Source organism: Oryctolagus cuniculus, chromosome 2 (assembly GCF_051225735.1).
Source record: "Oryctolagus cuniculus isolate XC-2025 breed Fujian yellow rabbit chromosome 2, ASM5122573v1, whole genome shotgun sequence".
Taxonomy (NCBI): Eukaryota; Metazoa; Chordata; class Mammalia; order Lagomorpha; family Leporidae; genus Oryctolagus; species Oryctolagus cuniculus.
Window position 1 is genome coordinate 143,892,809 of NC_142868.1, and position 17,720 is coordinate 143,910,528.

Genomic DNA, 17,720 nt, shown 5'->3' on the forward strand with positions numbered 1-17,720 from the left:
AAGGTGTCATTGGAAACAGAAGGTTGGGGTAAAAGTTAAAACAGCATTAAGTGAATTTTTTTTTTTTTTTACACAACAAAAGTTCCCAGAAGATATTCACTTCCAACTGAAGCCATAGAGTTTTCATCAGTGAACACTGTTGAGGAAACATTGCTGTGATATTACAGCGTACTAAATCATAGCAGCCCAACAAGTTTTATATAGCACCATGCCTCTTTAGAAAAGTTCTTGAGTAAACTTAATGACTTGGGATTTGAAGGGTCTTGTGTTTTCATACTCCCATGTTGTATTATCATTATTTAATACATAGCTGCAAAAGTGTCTCATAAATAATCTGGGCTTTTGCAAGTTAATATACTTTAAGAGAATATTTTGTTCTGGTCTTGGTAATCTAGCAGTTGTTGAAAGTATAAAAGTGTAAACATTCTGTTTTCAAGATATAAAGAGGAATCAATAATTGTCATAACTTTTTGTTGCACTGAACAGAAATTTTTTTTCCTCTCTCTCTCTTTTTTTTTTTTAAAGATTTATTTATTTATTTGAAAGTCAGAGTTAACAGAAAGAGAAGTAGAGACAGAGAGAGAGTCTTCGATCCGCTGGTTCACTCCTCAGTTGGCTGCAATGACCGGAGCTGTGCCGACCCAAAGCAAGGAGCCAGGAGCTTCTTCTGGGTCTCCCATGTGAGTGCAGGGACCCAAGAACTTGGGCCATCTTCCACTGCTTTCCCAGGCCATAGCAGAGAGCCGGATCAGAAATGGAGCAGCCGGGTCTCGAACCAGGGCCCATATGGGAAGTCAGCAACCTGCTACGCCACAGCACCAGCCCCTGAACTGAATTTTTTCAAGTGGGTTTTTTAATTGTTGCATACAGATATTACCAATCACAATTCATGAGTAATTTTATTTCAATGTACCCTACCCAACTTCCCATTTGTAACTATATGTAAACTTCATCAAGTTTGTGCTGGTTTTCAGTACTTAAAATTTTTAAGACATTAGACAGAGATTCCTTCTCATCTGTTTTGGCCTGCCTAATTTTAAATAATTTTGCTCTAGCTTTTTATACAGGTTCTTAATTCTCTACATATTATCCCAAAAATGTCTGTGCAAACCCACTTACTCAAGGAAAGATTGACTAATATCTCTTCTGGATCTATTCACTCTAAGAAAACCTCTGTCATGCTTAAATACAAATCTCAACATTTGGCACTTGGTTTCTAAACAATCTGAGCAACTTACTTAGCCTAATTTCCTGGTCTGTCATAGGATAGTTGTAAAGATTGAGTTTAGTACACTCATATTTAAAGTTCATAGCACCTGCTTGTTTTCTTCAACTTTCGGAAACTTCAAAGACTTTTAAATTAACTTTAGGGTAAAAGTTCAATTTCTTTTCTGATTTTTTAAAAAAGATTTATTTATTTATTTATTTGAAAGAGTTACACAGAAAGAGAAGGAGATGCAGAGAGAGAGAGAAGGCTTCCATCAGATGGTTTACTCCCCAATTAGCTGCAATGTCTGGAGCTGCAGATCCGAAGCCAGGAGCCAGGAGTCTCTTCCAGGTCTCCGATGTGGTTGCAGGGGCCCAAGGACTTGGGCCATCTACTGCTTTCCCAGGTCATAGCATAGAGCTGGATTTGAGGTGGAGCAGCCTGGACTCAAACCGGTGCCAATATGGGGTGCCAGCACTCTAAGTTGTGACTTTACCCACCACGCCACAGTGCTAGACACCCCCTTTTTTTTCAATTTATTTATTTGAAAGATGGGGTTACAGAGAGGGTGAAGCAGAGTCAGAGATCTCCCATCTGCTGGTTCACTCCTCAAATGGCTGCAATAGCCAGGGCTAGGCTGGGCCAGAGCCAGGAGCTTCATACTGGTCTCCCACATGGGTTCAGGGGCCTAAGCACTTGGGCCATCTTCTGCCATTTTCCCAGGAAGGTGGATCAAAAGTGGAACAGCTCAGTGCTCTAATCAGCACCCATATAGGATGCTGGCATGGAAGGTGGCACCTTTACCCACCATTACACAGTGCCATCCCCAGAGTATGAGATTTGAATTTTAAGTCTAACTCTGAATTTCATGATTCCTGGTACAAAACCAATTGGTTTTGGGAAGTCTTCAGCTCTGTTTGTGAAAATATACCTATCATGTAGAATGTTCAAATGACTCGTTTCCCTCAGTTTCTCTGTCTCAAGAAGAAGAGTTACAAATTCTAGGTTTTTCAAATTTTATTTAAGTTCTGAGGTTGCATATGAACAGTGTTTGAATTACAGATATATGCCAGCACCCTAGTGGTTCTTAAGTTAATTAGCAAGTTTGTGTTTTGTTTTACTTTTATTTGAGAGTCAGAGAGAAAGGCAAGGGCTCCCATCCCCAGGTTTACTCTCCGGATGCCCTTAATAGCCTGAGCTGGACCAGGGCCATTGCTGAGAGTCAGGAAGTCATTCCAGGTCTCCCTTGTTGGCGACAGGGACCCAATGAGACATCCTTGCTGCCTCCCAGGGTCTGTAGTAGGTTTTTGTAATGGGAAGTAGTATATTTGTGTGCTTGTTTATTTATTGCAACAGCTTTATTGATGTATGATTTATGTTTCATACAGTTTATTCACTTGAAATGTACGCTTTAGTTGTTTTTAATATAGTGCAGCGAATGTTGTAGCCATCAGCACAGTCAATTTTAGACCATTTTTATCACTTGGAAAAAATAAACTTCATACCTTTGGCCACTACCTTTCAATCCCCTGTTCTACCTTCTGTCCTAACTCTGGTAGCCACTAATTTACTTTGTGTCTCTAGATTTGCTGGTTTTGGACATTTCATATGAATGGAATTATACAATAAGTGATCTTTTGTGCTTGATTTCTCTTTGCAAAAAGTTTTCAAGGTTCATACTATGTTGTAGCATCTATCAATACTTTATGCCTTTTTATCACTAATATCCAATTTATGTATATATTCTGGTTTTTTGCTATTATGAATAATGTTGCTTTGTTTGAACATCATGTAGTGTTTGTGTGGACTTAAGTTTTTTTTCTCTTGGGTTTATACCTGAGAATTGAATTCCTGGATCATACGATAACTTTATATTTAATCTTGTGCAACAGCCAGGTTGTTTCTAAATCAGCTACAACATTTTACTTTCCCACTAGCAGTGATTCAGGGTTCTAACTTTTCCACATCGTTTCCAATATTTTTCATTATCTGACTTTTTTATTAGAGCCATCCTAGTGAATGTGAAGTGGGATTTCATTGTGGTTTTGATTTGTATTTCCCTGATGTATACTGATGTTGAGCATCTTTTCATGTATTTTTTGGCTGTTTGTTTAACTTCTTTGGAGAAATTAATGTTTGAATCCTTTGCCAGTTTTTTAAGTTTACTAATCTATTTGAGAAAGAAACAAATATATAAACAGAAAGAGGAAGAACACTCCCATTTGCTGGTTCACTCCCCAGATGCCTACAACTGAATGGCCCAAAGCCAAGAATTAGGAGCTCGATTTAGGAACTCAACTACATGAGCCATCAGTGCTACCCCCCCCCCCCCCCACCGGAGACCTCATTAGCAGTAAACTGGAATCTAGAGCTGGAGCCAGGTTTTGAACCTAGAAACTCCATTGTGGGACATGGGTGTCCTAAATGATATCTTAACCACTAGATCCAGTGACTACCCCTGCCAATTTTTGTTGAGTTATTTAAATTTTAATTACTGAGTTGTGAGTCCTTTAAATATTCTAGATAGTATAAATCCCTTATCAGGGCTGGGACTGTGGCACAGTGGGTTAACGCACTGGCCTGAAGTGCCGGCATCCCACACGGGTGCTGGTTCTAGTCCGGCTGCTCCATTTCTGATCCAGCTCTCTGCTATGGTCTGGGAAAGCAGTAGAAGATGGCCCAAGTCCTTGGGCCCCTGCACCCGCGTGGGAGACCTAGAAGAAGCTCCTGGTTCCTGGCTTCAGATTGGCACAGCTCCTGCCATTGTGGCCGATTGGGGAGTGAGCCATCAGATGAAAGACCTCTCTCTCTCTCTCTCTCTCTCTCTCTCTGCCTCTGCCTCTCCTTCTCTCTGTGTAACTCTGACTTTCAAATAAACAAATTTAAAAAAAATCCCCTATCGATAAGATTTTGCAAACATTTTTCCTATTTGGGTTTTCTATGCAGTACATTGGATTTCTAGATTTCTTTTGTTTATTTATTTATTATTTATTTCTAGATTTCTTTTGTTTATTCAGGTAAGGAAAGTCACAAAGTGGAAGTGTGAACAGCCAATTTTGGGAGGATTGCCCCATCTAATGTGTAAAAAAAAAAAAGAAAAAAAATGCATCTCCATGGCACCTGTCACAAAACTTTGTCTAATTATTAGTTTTCGCTTTATGGTATAACATTATAACAACATACAACATAAAATAGAGCTACAGGTAAATACTTGTGTAGCTCAGGTAATAATACCTCCACAGCGCAAAGTATGAGTTACCTGTTTGCTAATGGCTCTGTTCCTTAGTGCCTCTGATGTTGCCTCCAATGAAACAAACTCTGATACGTGAGTTGAAAGATCTGTTGGGTTGGCACCGTGGCTCACTTATCTAATCCTCTGCCTGCAGTGCCGGCACCCCGGGTTCTAGTCCCGGTTGGGGCGCCAGGTACTAGTCCCAGTTGCTCCTCTTCTAGTCCAGCTCTCTGCTGTGGCCTGGGAGGGCAGTGGAGGATGGCCCAAGTGCTTGGGTCCCTGCCCCACATGGAAGACCGGGAGGAGGCACCCAGCTCCTGGCTTCTGATCGGCGAGCACCAGCCGTAGTGGCCATTTGGGGAGTGAACCAATGGAAGGAAGACATTTGTCTCTGTCTCTCTCTCACTGTCTATAACTCTACCTGTCAAATAAAAAAAAAAAAAAGAAAGAAAGATATTTTGGCTAGCTTCCTACTTATCTCTATGACCTTCATCAAATGACTTACCCTCTCTGGATATGGATTTTTCTCTTCTGTAAAATGTGAGAATTGAAAGGAAGTTTGAAAAGTGTACTCTTTATAGTTATTAAGTTTATAGTAACAGTAGTTTTTTTGTTGTTCTTGTCCTTAATAGGGATAAATTATTAAACCTTGTTAAAATCTTAGACTTAATATATGTTGTCTCAAAAAGATTGGAGTTAGATGGATTTGACTAAAAAACTGGGCACATGCAGATATTCAGTAATGATTAAAGTAGTAAATGCCATCTACGTGATTAGCATTGTAGGTTAAAGGAACATGACCTAAGCATTCCCAATGAGGTAGAACTAAAGGGATAATTTACATGCCTGCTGAGGGTGTGGCTAAGGTAAAGGAACTATGAGGAAGAAGTCCTTGATCACGTCTTCAGACGTGTTGTTTAGAGAAAGAACAAACTCTCAGAGGTCAATTGTGTCCAAAAGGTGAAAACAAAACTTAGACTACAGCCAAATAGAAAAATAGAACCATAAGGGAAAAAACATCTGAAAGGCTTGGAAATTGTGAGGTAAGTGTTCTTTGTTTTGTTTTGTTGTAAAATGTTTGCTAAAAGTTTTTGGGGTACTGAAAGTTTATCCATTGGTTCCTGAGCTCAGCTGAGAGGAAAAATAAGACCTGTAAGCCATGCCAGATTTGGAGGAGTAGCTAAAGGGTCATGTAGAATCAGGTCCATTTGCCAAAGTTTGGTAACTGCTTCCTACCAGCCAAGAAAGCTACTTTTGTTTTGGTTATGTTTTGTTTTTGTTTTTGTGGTTGACTGGCCTCCCTGCTACTTTTAATCAAGCATCATTGTTAATAAAGCACATGTGAGAAGTAAGAAGAAAGTTATTTTTTAAAAAATCTAGTCAGAATTCAGATTGGGGAAGAAAAGCTTAGAAATTTAATTCTAACCCTTTTTATCCTTATAAAAAATGGGTCTTTGTTGCATTATAAAAATAGTTCATTATAAACACTTAGAAAATATGGAAGTTTTATCTTTATTTTTAGTGTTCCAAACTCTTTAAGAAAAATATTTTTTAAAGATTTATTTACTTTATTTGGAAGTCAGAGTTACACAGAGAGAGGAGGGAGGGGGGGAGGGAGAGTGAGAGGTCTTCCATCTGCTGGTTCACTCTCCAATTGGCTGCAATGGCCAAAGCTGTGCCAATCTGAAGCCAGGAGCGTCCTCTGGGCCTCCCATGTGGGTGCAGGGGCCCAAAGGCTTGGGCCATCTTCTGCTGCTTTCCCAGGCCATAGCAGAGAGCTAGATTGGAAGTGAAGCAGCCAGGACTCCAACCGGCTCCATATGGGATGTTGGCACTGCAGGCAGTGGCTTTACCCGCTGTGCCATAGCGTGGGCCCCAAGAAAAATATTTTTCTATAGGACATTGTTTAGTATAAACACAGAGCTGAAATACATAAAAATCTTTTATTCTTTGAATGCTCTGTTTCTTTATTTTTATTTTATTTATTTCTTTATTTTTTTTGACAGGCAGAGTGGACAGTGAGAGAGAGAGAGAGAGAGAAAGGTCTTCCTTTGCCGTTGGTTCACCCTCCAATGGCCGCCATGGGGTGCACCGCACTGATCCAAAGGCAGGAGCCAGGTGCTTCTCCTGGTCTCCCATGGGGTGCAGGGCCCAAGCACTTGGGCCATCCTCCACTGCACTCCCTGGCCACAGCAGAGAGCTGGCCTGGAAGAGGGGCAACCGGGACAGAATCCGGTGCCCCGACCGGGGCTAGAACCTGGTGTGCCGGCGCCGCAAGGCGGAGGATTAGCCTATTGAGCCACGGCGCCAACTTGAATGCTCTGTTTCTAATCATTAAGGTGATAATGATGATGTCAGATAAGGTATGGACACCTTTATTGTCCTAGAGTTAAGCAAAATGATGAGTTGATATGTTGTAGAATTGTAGGTCCCCAGATTTTGTTATGGCATCAAGTTTGAGGGATAGAGAGTCACCTATATCCTATTTGGTATGAGTATAGAACCTGTCATCTCCAGCTTCTTGAGGAATTTCATCAGCATAGACTCATATGACAAAGCAGGATCACCAAATAGCAAAGAGTCTTAGAATATGTCCAGATCATTTTTATAGGTATGTTTCCTGGACGGGAGATATGTCTACATTGAATGTAAACAGGATACTTTAGCAGGTTTATTTCACTGCAACGTACGTGGGCTGCTGCCCACAAAAGGAGAAGACAAGTTAGGCGGATTTACTGAAGAACAGCTTCAGGGGATGATACACAGTTACAGAATGCTGGGAAGCAACAGAAGTAAACTTGAAGTTAAAATATAGTTTGTTTTGTTCCAAGGCATTAAGTGACAAGTTACTATTACAGTGATGTTCTCTTTAAAAAATGATAATCCTGCTATGAACCAGAGCTGTTGTCCTATGGGCACATTCTGAGAAGGCTTGCAGATAAAATTGAAGCCACCAAAATTATTTTTATTTGACTTTTGTTAATTGGTTCCAACTAAGGTTAACAAGGGAACTTCCTGACTTTCCACTGAGATACTATTAGCAAGGTACTGCTCAGTATGGTGTGACTCAATTAATTATCAAATTGTCTAGTTGACCATTTACATAGGTAGCTATGAATTCTGAGTATCGGTACTGACTATACAGTGCTGGTAGACTGTTTATTACTCTTTACAATAGAACTGGACACTTGAGGATTACTAAAGAACTTTAATAAGAGATTATCAGGTACTTAGACTCAAGTTGAAATTGAATTTAATAGCTGGATGGTATAGGTGATTTGCATATGCAACTTATTGAATAAATGTGAAACAGCATTTATACTTGTAACTTCAGTATTTTTTAAAGAAAAATCTTACTGTAATTAAGCACAAAACAAGTTCATCATTGGCTTTAGAGGAAAAATAGACTATGTACAGCCATTCCTTGTTGGAAAACTTTTTTTTTGTTTTGTTTTTAAAGCAGTAATTCCTCACACGGAACTTACAAGTAAGATAATTTGAGAGCAGAAAAAGTCAGTATGATGCCTTTGGTAGCTATTTGATGAAGCTTATCCCATCTCAGATTACCTCTGGGTACTGCTATTGTTTCTCCATGTTAATGAAAACCAAATTAATCTAATTGGTTTTAAATAAATTAATTAAAAGTATAAAACTGGAAGCAAACAGGCATGATAATTGGAAATGTGATTGAATGCTCAGCTGTTTTTATGTCTGAGATAATACAATATTTTATGATCAGATCAAAGCAATAAGATCCATATAATAGTGCTAAAAGGGCACTCTTTCTTTACATATGAACTGTATTTATTCTGTTTTTGTTTTTTTGTTTTTTTTTTTTAAAGATCTGTTTATTTATTTGAAAGGCAGAGTGACATGCAAAGAAGAAGAGGGAGACAGACAGATAATCTTCCAACTGATGGTTCACTTCCCAAACGACAGCCAGGAACTCTATTCGATTCTCTCATGCGTGAGGCAGGTACTCAAGTACTTGCGCCATCATCTGCTGCATCTCACAGTGCCCATTAGCAGGGAGTTGGATCTGGATTAGAAGCAGAGCATTGTGGACTCAAACGCACTCTGATAGAAGATGCAGGTGTCTCAAACAGTGGCTTATCCTCTTGTACCACAACACCCACCCCCTTCTGTTTTTTTTTTTTTTTTTTTTTTTTTTATGGGCTGTTTCTTAGCAGATTATATAACAGATCTGTTAAAAGCTACTTTACTATCCTGAAAAAGTGGTTCATTATCTTCATTTCATTTCTATCATTTACAGAGCATTTATATAGTTCATTTTTAAAACGTAGGATATTGTCTTGTGAAATACCTTATTCCATATTTGATATTAAGCCTGTGTTAAAATTATTCCCTGCTTCTTCTTAGTTCCATTTCTTCCCTTTTGGGCTACAGACTTCCTTAGGGAGGAGGGTGAGGGAGAAGTGAATTTTTCATCAGCCAATAGAATCTAGAATTACGTTGTGTTTGCCTGTTTTGCGTAACACAAGCCTACCCACACACATTGTGAAGTTCTTAAATGAAAGAATACTGAGCAGACAGCTATTCAGCCTGTGATTCTAAGTGTAATTGGCAGATGCTTTAATGCTATCTGGATTTTATCCTCTGTAAGAAGGTTGTTTGTCTAGCTTGTGGTGATGGCAGTGGAATAAAGAGGTAGGTGTTCTGTGGCTAAATTTTAAGTGTTACTTTGTCAATACTTCAGGTTAAAGAAAACTTGCAAAAGGAATGATTTGAAGCATAATTAGATGATTTATATTTAGTTTTTTCATATTCAGTTTTGGAGTGTGTTGTATGAATTAAATTCCCTTCCATCTTAGGAAATGGGTGGAATAAATCTCAAACTCCAAGGTTTTTGCTTTCTTAAAGGGGACTTACACTATTAATCTCATCTCTCATCAGGCTTGAAAGAAAACCCAAGTAATATGACTACAGTTGATTATTAGTCTAGAAGACTGTTTTTTCATACCAAACTGGAGTTTTTCCATGTTTGAACTTAATGCTATTCATGGTTTTCAATTATGAAATTTGAGAATTAAATCATAGGAGAGGAAAAATTTTAAAGACATTTAAAAATATTGGCAGTCATGCTTTATGGGAATTTTAAGTAGTATGATAAGGGGAGTTTTATTAATTCCAGGTATGTTGATTGATAACAGGAACTCTTTCTGCTAAGAAGTAAGTAGTCATAAGTTTCCCAGCAGTGTTCTTTTGTGAAGCATTTCACTTTTACCACAATAAAAGGCATAACTGACATTTTTTTTTATTTCTATAGGAAATTCCTGAAAAGCTTAATCTAATTTCTAGAATACTGCCATGCTGCCCAATAATGCATGGTAGTCTGATCAGTTTTCTGATCTATGCATATGTGAGGAGGAAGTATTGATAATCTCATTACATGTATGAAATGCATGTTAAGTCAGTGACAAGAGAAAAGTAAGTTAGAGGCAAGTTGTTCGTAATAATTTACCTAATTGGGGTGGTGTGATAATTTGAGTGGAGAAAGGAAATTCATAGAATTGTCTCAACTCTACATACTTATTCTTGTTGCAATGGAAAGGGTTACACAGGCATACCACACTGATTTAAAATATTCACTGGAGTTGGGGGGAGATGTTCTTAGCCTCCCATATGCCATGTCTCTAAATTAGTGCTATAAAAATTTATGGAAAAAAATGATTTGGTCAAAGAAAAATCAGCTACCACTTTTAAGAACTTTTCATGAGCCAAAAGAAAATCAAAACAAATTTTCGCTAATGGGAAATGAAACTTGTTCATTAGTGAGACAGTCATGTCATCTTTTTTTTTCAATTTTTAAAGATTTATTTATTTATTTTTAAAGTCAGAGTTACACACAGAGAGGAGAGCCAGAGAGAGAGAGAGAGGTGTTCTATCCGCTGGTTCACTCCCCAGTTGGCCACAGTGGCCAGAACTGCCAATCCAGAGCCAGGAGCCTCCTCCAGTTCTCCCATGCGAGTGCAGGGGCCCAAGGACTTGGGCCATCTTCTACTGCTTTCCCAGGCCACAGCAGAGAACTGGATCTGAAGTGGAGCAGGCACTGGCACTGTGGCACAACAGGTTAAAGCTCTGGCCTGTAGTGTTGGCATCCCATATGGACGCTGGTTCTAGTCCCGGCTGCTCCTCTTCTGATCCAGCTGTCTGCTATGGCCTGGGAGAGCAGAAGAAGATGGCCCATGTCTTTGGTTCTGCACAGCTCCAGCCATTGCTGCCATCTGGGGAGTGAACTTGCGGATGGAAGACCTCTTTCTCTGTCTCTACCTCTCTCTGTAACTCTCTTTCAAATAAATAAAATAAATCTTAAAAAAAAAAAAAAAAAAAAGTAGAGCAGCCAGGATCCAAACTAGCACCCATATGGGATGCCGGCACTGCAGGCGACGGCTTTACCCACTATGCCACATCACTGGCCCCAATGTCATCTTTTAATAATGATTTCTTTCTGTGGATAACTGACTACTGTTAGAAACAGTATTGGAGATTTCATTTGTAATTTGAATTTTTGGCCACATTTTTCTTTTCCTGTTCCTTTTGAATGTAGCTTAAAATGGAATTTTGAAATGAAAACTTAAACTTAACTTTTTCATAAGAACAGAGAATACATGTTCTGATTCATTTGTGCTGCCCTCCCTCCCCCTTGAGAATCAGATGTTCAACCTAGAAGCTAATTGCAGTGGTTTTTGTGGTCTTTATTTTCAGGATCTGTTATGTACTAAGAGCAGTTTAAGACTAGAACTTTCCACTTAATGTCAAAGTTATCTCCAGTGAACAGATTAAAACATTTAGATACTGAGACATGAAGGTGAAACCCTGGGGAAATAATTCAGTCTTTAACTGATGAGGCAGCATCCCCATAAATCAACCAAATATTTATTAAGACTTATTTTGTATGCCTGGCTAAATGCATTAACAAATTTAACAAATGTTTGATTTTTTTTTAATCTTACATTAGGTTTTTGGAAATCACTAGCTTAACTTCACAGTTTGAATAATTTTGAGATGCCCAAAAGTTTGTGACTTGCAGTCATTTCTTATTTGACTGAGGTAAAGATTTGAATGCTATGCTGTGAGGAAGGTTTATAAGAAAAAGAAATAGTGTATTTAGTGAGTGATCCCAACAGATAGTCCAACATTCAAAATTCACTACAGCTTTAATCTCATTCAATCCTTACAACAAATCCTACAATGTGTGGGAAGTATTGTCCCCATTTTATAGGATGAGAAAATCGTGTGTTACAAAGCTGGTTTGTGAATTTCAAAGTTCATTAAGGACCCTGGATGTAGCCCTCATGATTGTCAAGGGCCGCAGGTAACAGCTGTGGCTTAGTCCTCTGTAAGTGTCTCTTCTGTACTATCATAGTGAAGCAATTAGTGATAATTCCAGAAGATATTTTGACTTTCTGGCTTCTCAACATTTGTTTATTTTAAAACCTGTTTAAATGAAATGTATCAAAATTACCCAGGAGTGCTTCTCTTTACCCTTCCTCCTCCCAACTGTGGTTCCTATTCCCTTTCAGAAACTTAAGAATAGGATTCAGTTGGCTAGGTAGGTGGCACTGAAGGTCAAAGATTTCAGAATATAGCACTAATTTCAGAGTACAGCATTAATTCAGAAAAATGACCTAACTGAAAATAGAAAGCGTTTTCTACTCTACTAAAACCAACTAACACTTTAAATAGTTAACATACCATGACATTTTTTCTTTAAGAAAAAACCATGAAGCATGATTTTGCTCAAATTTGGTCCATGTATGGGGGATAACTTTGGTCCAAGTATCACTCAGTCCAATGAATGGCCGTATTTGTGCAGTAACAACTTTCCTGACCAAGGAGGCTATGGACAAGACAGGTTCACATCTGAGAAAGGATAAGACCTGGCAGGATTCATACAGCAAGAAATTCACACAACTTTGATTTATGAGAATGCCAGAAGGGGCAAACTTTGAATCTCAAATATATTTTCCTTTTTTTTTTTTTAAGATTTATTTATTTTATCTGAGAGGCAGAGTTACAGAGAGGCAGAGGCAGAGGCAGAGAAAGAGGGGCCTTCCATCTGCTGGTTCACTCCTCAGATGGCTGCAATGGCTGGAGCTGCGTTGATATGAAGCCAGGAGCTTCTTTCGGGTCTCCCACACAGGTAGAGAGACCCAAGGACTTCTTGGGCCATCCTCCATTGCTTTCCCCAGCCATAGCAGAGAGCTCAATCGGAAATGGAGCAGCTGGGACTCGAATTGGCGCCCATAATGGATGCTGACACTGCAGGCGGCAGCTTTACCCGCTATACCACAGTGCCAGCCCCTCAAATACAGGTTTATAAATGCCTTGTATTAAACTTAAAGTTCTCTCTTGTGTGTGTGTGGTCTTTAACTTTTTATTTTTGAAATAATTTTAGCCTTACAGGAAAATTGAGAAATTAATGCAACAAGTTTATATATGTTCTCAACTTTCTCAAATGTTAACAACTTATATACTCAGAGTATATTTAAAAGCCAGAAAATTAATTTATTAGTACAGGACTATTAATTGTACACCATATTCAAATTTCACTAGTTTTTCTGTTCATACCCTTTTTCTGTTCCAGTATCCATTTTATGATCCCCTATCATTGTTGCATCTTCATTATTTCCTCCAGTCTGATAATTTTTAAGTCTTCCTTTGTCTTTCTCAATCTTGGAACTTTCAATTAGTACCCACAGTTATTTTACAGAGTGTCTGTCAGTTTGGGTTTGTGTTGTCTTGTGATGAGATTGAATTGATGCATTGTTTTGGCAGCATACCACAGAAAGTGCTGTTTTCTCAGTATATGGTACAGAAATACACAAAACCAAAATGTCTCTAGTGCAGATAGTGTTAATCTTGACTAGTTGGTTAACATAGTGTCTGCCAGGTTCCTCCCACTGTGAAGTTACTGTTTTCCTCTGTTTAATTTACAAATATCTTGGGGGGAGGTACTTTGAGACTAATATTGCCTTTTATAAAGATACCTGCAACTTGGTCAGTGTTTTACTAAAAAATAGGATTAGAGAAAACCCAGATTACTCTATTTCTGGGGGTGATTTAACTGCAGAAATAATCATTTAAACACTTTTTCCAGGAAAGGTCCGTAACCTACATGCTATTAGAATCGTTTGTTACTGGAAATAAAACTGACTGTCACTACTTTTTTTTTCTACTACATTATAGGCTGATATTGATTTAAAGTTATTCGGGCAGTAGGGGTAGGGCAGGCATTTGGTGTAACAGTTAAGACACCTCTTGGAGTCTGGCTCTGTTCCAATTCGAACTCCCTGCTGTTTGTGCACCCTGGGAGGCAGCAGATGATGGCCAAGCAAATAAATCCCTGGCTCCTGGCTTTGGCCTGATCAGACCTCATTATATGTGCTTTTGGCAAGTGAACCAGAAGATGGGATGTCTGTGTCCCTGTCTTTCAAATAAGATTTTCGAAAATGTTCTTGAAAGTAGCCGGGAAAGGGGCTGGTGCCGTGGCACAGTAGGTTATTCCTCCACCAGTGGCACCGGCATCCCATATGGGCCCTGGTCCTAGTCCTGGCTGCTCCTCTTCCCATCCAGCTCTCTGCTGTGGCCTGGGAAAGCAGTAGAAAATGGCCCAAGTGCTTGGGCCTCTGTACCCGTGTGGGAGACCAGGAAGAAGCACCTGGCTCCTGGCTTCAGATCAGCGCAGCTCCAGCCATTGCGGCCATCTGAGGAGTGAACTGACGGAAGGAAGACCTCTCTCTGTCTTTCCCTCTCAGTGTAACTCTACCTCTCAAATAAATAAATAATCTTAAAAAAAAAAAAAAAGTAGCTAGGGGAAATTCATTTTCTTTCAAGTGTAAATTTTATCCACGGACTTTTTTTTTTAAAGATTTATTTATTTATTTGAAAGAGTTACACAGAGAGAGAGAGGTCTTCCATCCACTGGTTCACTCCCCAAATGGCTGCCACAGCTGGCACTACGCCCATCCGAAGCCAGGAGCCAGGTGCTTCCTCCTGGTCTCCCATGTGGGTGTAGGGGCCCAAGCACTTGGGCCATCCTTCACTGCTTTCCCAGGCCACAACAGAGAGCCGGACCGAAAGAAGAGCAGCTGGGACTAGAACCAGCGCCCGTATAGGATGCTGGCGCTGCAGGCCTCTATCATTGGACTTTTAAGCTCAGCTTTAAACAGTTGATTATATTATTGAGATCAAAAGATTTAGTCTTCTGTCTCCCTCTTGCTATCTCTCAAACTACATAAAATGAAGATGTCTTTTTTTTAAAAGAGATTTTATTTGAAAGAGAGAGAGAAAAAAAATCTTTCATCCTCTGGTTCATTCCCAAGATAGCTGCAATAGCAGGAGCTGGACCAGGCGGAAGCCAGGAGCCAGGAGCTTCTTCTAGGTCTCCCAAGTAGGTGGCAGAGCCCAAGTACTTGGGCCATCCTCACTGCTTTTTTCAGGCCATTAGCAGAGAGCTGTATTGGAAGTGGAGCAGCTGGGAACCAGCACCCACTTGGGAGGCTGGCGTCATAGGTGATGGCTTTACTTGCTTCACCACAGTGCCAGCCCCAAGACACCTGTTCTTAAAAATTTGCCCCTGTTGGCCGGCACCGTGGCTCACTTGGTTAGTCCTCTGCCTGCGGTGCCGGCATCCCATGTGGGCATCGGGTTCTAGTCCCGGTTGCTCCTTTTCCAGTCCAGCTCTTTGCTGTGGCCCCGGGAGGGCAGTGGAGGATGGCCCAAGTGCTTGGGCCCCTACACCCACATGGGAAACCAGGAGGAAGCACCTGGCTCCTGGCTTCGGATGGGCATAGTGCCAGTTGTGGCGGCCATTTGGGGAGTGAACCAACAGAAGGAAGACCTTTCTCTCTCTCTCTCTCACTGTCTATAACTCTACTTCTCAAATAATTTTTAAAAATATTGCCCCTGTTAGGATAATGACATCAGTTATGTAAAATATCATCCCATAGGGGCCTGAACTGTGATGTAGCAGGTTAAGCCATTACCTGCAGTGATGGCATCCCATATGGGCACCGATTCAATTCTTGGCTGCTCAACCTCCAGTCCAGCTCCCTGCTAATGCTCCTGTAAAAGCAGAACATGGCCCCAAGTGCTTGAACCCCTGCACCCACATGGGAGACCTGGAAGAACCTTCTAGCTCCTGACTTCAGTCTGGCCCAGCTGCAGCCATTGCAGCCACTTGGGGAGTGAAATAGCAGATGGAATATCTCCAATATTGTGTGCATGCTCGCTCTCTCTCTGTCTTTCCCTTTCTCTCTGTAACTCTGCCTTTCAAATAATAATAATAATAAAACCTCATTATATAATACTTTATAGTAGGAAAAGAGTTGGGGATTTTTGTTTGCTGTTTGCGTTTCTTTCTTTCTTTCTTTCTTTCTTTTTTTTTTTTTTTTTTTTGGCAGACTGTGAGAGAGAGAAAGAGGGGAAGGTCTTCCTTCCGTTGGTTCACCCCGCAAATGGCTGCCACAGCCGGCGCACTGCGCTGATCTGAAGCCAGGAGCCAGGTGCTTCCTCCTGGTCTCCCATGCGGGTGCAGGGCCCAAGCACTTGGGCCATTCTCCACTGCCTTCCCGGGCCACAGCAGAGAGCTGGACTGGAAGAGGAGCAACTGGGACAGAACCAGTGCCCCACCGGGACTAGAACCCACAGTACCAGCGCCGCAGGTGGAGGATTAGCCTAGTGAGCCATGGCGCCAGCCTGATGTTTGAATTTCCTAGTGTAGATCCTCCATACACTTTCTCCCACCCTCCACACCATGACTTTAAAGCTCAAAATTGTTTTGTCAGTTCCGGAGTGGTGGAATCTGAATTGTAACCCTAGTTTTCTTGCCTATCTCATAAGGTTTGTTCTGGGGATTCAGTCAGTAAATGACAAAGTATTTAAAACAATACTTGGCATAGATACATAACCCAGTGGTAGCCATTATGAAAAGGGACTTCAGTATAGGATGCTGACTTTAGAACATGATAGAGTATCCCATACATATGCTTTTATCCTGTTTTTGTTCCAAATAACTGTTCAGTCCCACCGAATTTGCTGTTTCCTGCAGAATTTTATTGGGGACTTTAATGATTAAACCTAGGAGAATTTCTAAAATTGTTGAATACCACCCAAGAATTGACAGGAAAATAAAAATGTTTCAGTTCTTAGTTGTACCTTTAAAAATGCATTTTCTATGTATGGCAAATTAGCTAATTATTTTGGAGTAGAGTGGCATGGTTGTATTCAAACAGTCTCTTCCCCAGTCAAGAATACTCCCTGCTGCCTTCTCTTGGCTGTTACATTCAGCGAGTGCTTGAGGCCTTGTTACCTAAGCTCTCTAAATTCATTTTTTAACTGATGGAACAGGAATTTGCCTTAGTGCAGATACCTGCTTTTTCCTCTTGGGTTTCTTTCTCCCCTCTCTATTTTTAAACAAGCATGCAAAGTCTAGTTCATTTACTGAAGTTTTTTTTGTTGTTGTTGATCACTACCAGGAAACAGGATTGACAAACACAGTGAGCACTGAGGAAGTGACAGTGACAAAGGTTCAAATAATCTCAGAAAGCACCAGTCATAGTTGCAGGGGTGTTTCTATACTAGTCTGCAGTCAGGGTAATTTATTTAGTGTTTATACATCTATACTTTTCAGTCTTTCTCCTAATGGTTCCAAAAAAGGGTCTCTTATACCTGTTTAAAAATTAGCCCCATTGGTATCAGAAAATCTGGACTACTTCACCTGAAGGAGCTTCAGTTTCCCTTTATAAAATGGGGATAGATGATTGTACTTGATGTTGTTCTGATCAAATTAAACAACTCTGTGTTGAATTATTATATGGATTTCAATTCTGCCTCTGCTTGAGTTATTTGGCCTTTAACCTGTCATTTGATCTTTTGAAACAACTCAGTTCCCTTATCTGGAAATGGAGTTAAGATTTTCCTTCCCAATTCATAAGGCTGTTGTGTCAAATCAGATATTATGTGGAAGCATTTTGTTAAGTAATATTTTATACAAGTGGAAGGTAGACATTAGCCCATGATTGGTTCAGATTGACACTGATTTTGACTTAAAAGGAATTCTTCATCAAATCCTGCTTTTAAATTTCCTAGAAATAAGTCTCCTAGGTCTAGAAGTTACTGCCTTATCTGGCCTCCTGCACTGGCTTTTCAGCACTTCTGTAGCCACCCTAGCCATGGTTCCTTTCCTTCAGCCATTTTAGAGAGGTTCCCATTGTAAACTATTTTAAATGCACAGAAATAATAATTGCCATCAAAGCA

General features: G+C 40.1%; 1 protein-coding gene across 3 annotated transcripts in view; it reads left to right on the forward strand.

The window, feature by feature from the left end:
- Nucleotides 1-17,720, forward strand: part of PELI1 (pellino E3 ubiquitin protein ligase 1) — a 70,803-nt gene that overhangs the window by 27,162 nt on the left and 25,921 nt on the right. Inside the window, exon 1 of one of the 3 annotated variants that reach the window (XM_002709842.6) lies at nt 5,462-5,482. The exons of the other annotated variants lie outside the window; for them this stretch is intronic. The gene's annotated coding sequence lies outside the window, so the exon portion shown is untranslated. Of the gene's footprint in view, nt 1-5,461; nt 5,483-17,720 lie in introns of those variants that run through there. 3 annotated transcript variants of the gene reach the window in all.